This window comes from Equus caballus, chromosome 16 (assembly GCF_041296265.1).
Source record: "Equus caballus isolate H_3958 breed thoroughbred chromosome 16, TB-T2T, whole genome shotgun sequence".
In the NCBI taxonomy this organism is placed as follows: domain Eukaryota; kingdom Metazoa; phylum Chordata; class Mammalia; order Perissodactyla; family Equidae; genus Equus; species Equus caballus.
The window spans coordinates 4094897-4100976 of record NC_091699.1 but is presented as its reverse complement, the minus strand read 5'-3'; the positions used below and the strand labels follow the sequence as shown (position 1 = coordinate 4100976).

Below are 6080 nucleotides of genomic sequence, written 5' to 3'. Positions count from 1 at the left end.
ATATATTGATGACACACTTCAAAAATGTCCCACCTAGAAACTTTGGGAATTAATTTCAAGAAATTTACTTTAGGGTCTTCTAAATATGAATTAAGTTCAAATCATATTCACTCCTAAGCTTCCACACCAAAGAATAGTACAGATATTTAAGATACTGTCAATACCTAAGATTTAAAAAAGTCAACTATTGGGTCTTTTATACTTTTAGGAACTCTGTATTGTAGTTCTTTCCCACAGATCTAACAAATAGTTCTGTGAGTAAAGCAAACCACATAGTTACTTGACAAGGCATTTCCAATAATGTGAGTCTACAGAAAAAGCCCCATTGGATAGACCTTAATTCAAGATTTATATTTTCCATTCTGTGTTAACATCTCCCATAATGAAGTGCTCCCATGGTTCACACTTGTACTTAGCAACAAAATCTTGCAATTTTCTCATGCATTTCATTTTATCCTAGAGCAAGAATGCATATTCTTGCTTAGACTTTCTTGCAGCTTTCCCCTGGTTAGCTTGTTGGTAGCAATAAGGGGTGTAGGAGGAAGCCCACCAGGAAAGCAAATACCATTGCATGACAACTTCTTCAAATAAGGTAATGGCATGGTGTCTAGGCTAAGGAAGACTGTTCTTTCCTCTCTTTGAAGGGAGAGGTAGCTACTTATGATAATCAGGAGGATGCAAGATAATTTGTGAGTTCATGGTTTTCACCCTGCCCTGCACAATTATGTCTGTATAGATGTCAGAATCCTACTCTTTTCTTATCAGAATACTGACTTCAACAACAAATTCCTAGTTAGGTTGCATATTCAGTCATCTTTACAGTTCTGTCATCTTTACTATAAAATCTTGGACAAAAATTAGACCATAATCTCTATGGGCAGGAGACATGGCAACAGTGGGCATGGAAGCTCTGTGTTAAAAGTATGTCCATAAGACATATTAGATAGAGTGTATCTCAGGAGGCACCTAAATTGGGTCAAATATACACCCCTTTTCATAATTACTTTGTCTTGAAATAGAAGACATCAACTAAAACTATGCCAACTGGAATTGACTATTTTGCAAAGCTTACAAAAGAAGAATCAAACTCCAGCAGCTGTGATCAGTAATAAATGCTTGAGATGAAGTAGCCTTGAAATTCATAGAATCTGAAAAAAAGGGATGTATATATGTCACTAGAATTTATTGTGGAATTCACAGTTTTACATTCCCACATGGAGAAATAGATGATCATTTTCTCAAGCTAAAGAAATTCTAAAGTTCCTGGTACAATAAAATTAATATAAAACTAGTAATCTTAATATAATTAAGTAATTTATAAATAGAGATAGAAGTTCCAAATAAACAAAAATACTCATTGAATTTTCTCTATGGATAAAAATACAAATAAAAATAGAAATTGAAATCAGACGATTCTTACTGTTCATACAATTAGTCTGTGGTGTTGATGGATGGTGACAAATGGTGATATCCATCTCCATTGCATAAACATAGTTTTCATTCATATATCACAGTTTCATTCAAATTACTCTCTTTTCTCGATTATATTAAATCTAACTAAAATAATTCGTATCAGTGATGTAACTCTTCTGCTCCGAAGCCTAAAAATCCTCCTCCGGTTACAATATTCTATCTTTAATCAATTCTCATTTTCAAGTTCCCTACTATCAATTGCATATACTCTTGTAGGCCATATAAATATATCCATATTAATTTGGGCCATCTATGCCATAATCATAAGAACGTGATCTTATGAACAAATTATTATAATTTGGATGACTCAAGAGAAAACTTAAAATTCCCCAAAATTAGAATGTATCATTTTATGAGCAAAAAGTAATTTTTACAAACAGAATAATATTGAGTATAACCTAAATAATCAGAACCTTCCTAAGATAAAAAAGACTCCTTCAGAAGGGTGAATGTTCTCACAGTGTTCTGTCACTCTTCTAGAAGGATCTTAGTAAACATATGATAATAATTCAAAGTATAACCACAGGACATAGAAGAGAGATTATCTACATTATGTGTCTTGTCCTTTACAACATGAAGTTTCTATAATTATTTAAATCTGGTGCTTTCTTTCTGTCAGGAGGAACAACCAAGTTGAAGGTTCATGATCAGACATTATGATCCCACAGTATTTAATAAATGAACAGTTTGGAGGAAACCTTGCCAGGCTATGGATATAAGCATACAGAAGTGTAAGTATAAATAGAGAACACAAAGAATCAATATGAGGAAGGGCAGAGATAATACTAGATCAAAACACAGTGCTATTAGGCATGCAAGAGAGGCAGAGTAAAGCATGTGTCTTACATGACTGTTTCTACCTGGGGCTGTCTCTTTTTCTATAGAAAATTGACTCAATGCTAATCAGCATATGTGTTCATATTGCCTATCTTCTTGAATAAACTAATTCTTATGCCCCACTTTAGGATCATGTTAACTCTGCAATAAGAGGATAATATTCTCTATAGACTTTTTTGATCAATCCTAATGATAAAGAAAATTTGAAACTTCTATTAATCATTTGTCACCTGAGATCAACTTCACGTTCCATATTTTCCTCATGGCATTTTTCACTTCTGCATTTCTCAGTGTATAAATCAGAGGATTGAACAAAGGTGTAACAATTGTATAAAACACAGCTATCATCTTCTCCATGGAGAAGGTGGTTGCAGGCCATGTGTATATAAATATGCAAGGACCGAAGAACAAGATGACCACTATGACATGAGAAATGCAGGTTGAGAGGGCTTTTTTCCTACCTTCAGCACTGTGGTTTCTCAGAGAATGCAAGACAATAACATAGGAGAACATCACCATGACAAAACTCACTGTACAAATGCCCCACTGTTGGACACCAAGAGTAGATTGACCACATAGGTGTCTGCACAGGCAAGTTTCAACAAAGGCTGCAAGTCACAGAAATAGTGATCAATCACATTGGGACCACAGAAGGGTAAACTCAAGGCCAGAAAAATCTGAGCTGAAGAATGTACACAGGACCCCACACAGGCTACAGTCACCAATGCACCACAGACTTGATGGCTCATGATGATCGTGTAATGTAGGGGCTTATAGATGGCCACATAGCGGTCAACAGCCATGATAATTAGGATGAAGATCTCCAGGCAGCCAAAGAAATGTGATGAAAAGACTTGGATCATGCACTCATTGAAAGAGATAGTGGTCTTCTTCAAAAGGGCATCCACAACCATTCTAGGGCCTATGGATATAGAGAGAAAGGTATCAGATAAAGATAAGTGGAAAAGGAAGAAGTACATTGGACTTCCAAATGCCTGGCTGGTCTTGATGGTAGCTATAATCGGAAAGTTACCCAGCAAAGTCCCCAAATAGATAAGTAAGAAAGTGACAAACACTATTTTCTTCCTAACAGGTTCCTGGGTTAACCCAAGCAGAATGAACTCAGTCACATTATTATTCAGCTGCATGATTTCTTGAATGAGAAGAAGGAGTGTGAAATGGTTCATCTGCAAAATATAAGGGAATTACTTCAGGGTTGTATGTGTAACATATAGTGTTATATATGATGTTATGGATATTTTAAGAAAAATAAATGTTCCTTATCATGGGCATTTTAACTGTTGCTTCTTAGTAACTCACCTCAACACTTTGTTCCACAGTTTGCAATTTGGCTCCATTTTATTATTAAATTAATTATTTTTTGATATTTAATAAATTGACATCCATGTTTGGATGGTGTATCACTTGGGATTTTGGATATATCTGACTACTTTTGGAAGTTCATAATATAAATGGAAAATTATACCTCAGCCCCAACCCATAAAGAATATCTTCTTTACACATATATTTGTCATTGTGTGTTACACATAGTTCTACAAAAGTCTATTTTTTAATATATATTATGCGTCCCTTCACTGTATGCTAATTTCCAGATATTAGAGCTTGAAACGAGAAACAGGAAGCACTTATATCCTCTAAATAATATGATGTTACCTTGTGGTGCTCTTCTGATATTTAGCCTTTGATATATACTAATGTAGAGAAGTGAATATTCCTTAATAGTTGGCAATATCTCAAATATCCTTATTTCTACTTTTTCCTTTTTCCCATTTCTGAAAGACATCCCTTAGAGGACCCAAAGTCTCTAAGGTTGCATAAAAATGAAAGAAGGGTGTTATAACTCAACAGTTCTTGTTTACATAATTCAACTGTTTAACTTAAACATTTTACATCTGAAGTGATTTTGGGAGGACACCACGCAGTTCATGTAGCATCAGATGATGGTTGTAATCTCCAGTAGAGTTTGTATTATCCAAGCACCTGAAAACTCCTTTGTTCTTGTTACAAACCAGAGATTCAGAGGAGGGAAGGAGATATAATTTTAGACAAAAAGAGTAGTGGACAGTCAGTAACTGACTTCATTCAATTTATTTCTGTCCTGGCTAAGTCAGTGATGATTTAACTTTGAAATTTAATTTATTTCAATGAATATTTCTCTTTTTTCAAACTTAGAAAGGAATACTATCACTGCCTTCACTTCTAAGAAAAAAACTTTTTATCTACATCTTTCTTTTCAAGATAATTTTGAAAGGGACTATATGCAAATAAAAAATTTGGAAGGCTTACATATCTCATTGTGTTCCTCTTCAATCCTTCAATACACTGTCTTAAAAGTTGTAAGTGGCCAAAGCACAGACTATGATAGAGTAAACAGATGCAAATTTCCCTTGTACATCTTTTCCTCTTGCTTGGTAAGCTTTCTTCTCCTGAGCCCACTTGAAATATACCTTATATTCCTCCAAATCAAACACTGCTCTCAGGAAAGTGTCTGATGAAGTAATTTATATTAGGATACCAGATTTTTAAAAAGCTCTGTTTGCACTATGAAACTTTTGACAAAGATCTTCAACTATGAGGAAACTGATCCTTAGTATCTTAATCAAAACAATAAGCTCATTCTTTCCTTCTTAATTTGAAAGTGTGATCCATCCTGAAATATTTGTACTTGAAATTAAGTCCCATAATTGTGGCCACTCCTTTGAGTGTACGACTGTTGATTTGTGCTATCAACCCCATTAGAATGTTCATTTCCAGATCAAGTTTATTTTATTTTACTGGTTTGCTAAGTAATATGTACCCTGAGCTAACATCAGTTGCCAATGGTAGAGATATATTTTTTCGTTTGAGGAAGATTGACCTTGAGCTAACATGTGTGCCAGTGTTCCTCTATTTTTGTATATGCAATGCTTCCACAGCATGGATGATGAGTAGAATAGGTCCACATCCATGATCCAAACTGACAAACCTGGGCCACTGAAGTGGAGTACGTGGAACTTTAACCACTTGGTCATGGGGCTGGCCGTAGGAACAAGTTTATTTATACATCTGGACATATATTGTTTAAGATAACTTAAGAATTATAAATACATCTATATTCATTAACTTATTTATAGTTATGAGTTCTCATAAATATTTAGTCAGCAGTTCAATCAATAGTCTCCTTCCTTCTTAGAATGTCACTTCATTTCTAACTACTTCAACTGTCCCAAAACTCTAGGACCCAACTGCTAAGAAATCTTCTCTGGTGGCCTTCAGTGCCTGCTTTATGATGAAAGAAATTCTCTCTCCTGTTCCCTAAGGGCTTCTTTGACAGCTTTTCTTATAATATTACATAATATTAGTTCAATTCACTTATATGTGCTCTCTCTTTAGCTTCCTTTTTGGAATAAAAATCTTTGAAAATTATGTATTCTCAGATTTTATTCTCCACAGTTCAAAACTCAATGCCTTGTACAATGTAGGTGCTGAGTAAATGTTTTTAAATTGAACCTTCTCAATTACTTCTTAATATATTTATCTGATTGGTTTAGTACTATTCTGGTTACAAAATACATCCACATCATTAATCCTCTGTGGCCTTCAATTATGCATGGTAGACAAACATAGTCCCAACTATAAATTCAGAATAAAAACTGAGATGAATTTTAAATAACTTAATAAATCATCTCCACAATCTGGAGTAGAAGATGGTGTAGTCTGAACAGCACCACATGGCCATTCAAGATTTGAGACCCTGACACCCATAAAAA

General features: G+C 34.5%; 1 non-coding gene and 1 pseudogene across 1 annotated transcript; both read right to left on the bottom strand.

Moving 5' to 3' along the window:
• Window positions 1-211: 211 nt before the first annotated feature.
• On the bottom strand, window positions 212-341 carry LOC138918299 (small nucleolar RNA SNORA18). Its single transcript, XR_011427453.1, has one exon. It is a non-coding gene; the product is annotated as a small nucleolar RNA SNORA18 (small nucleolar RNA).
• A 2188-nt stretch (window positions 342-2529) lies between these two features.
• LOC138918104 (olfactory receptor 4C16-like) lies at window positions 2530-3458 on the bottom strand (annotated as a pseudogene).
• Between the last annotated feature and the right edge of the window lie 2622 nt (window positions 3459-6080).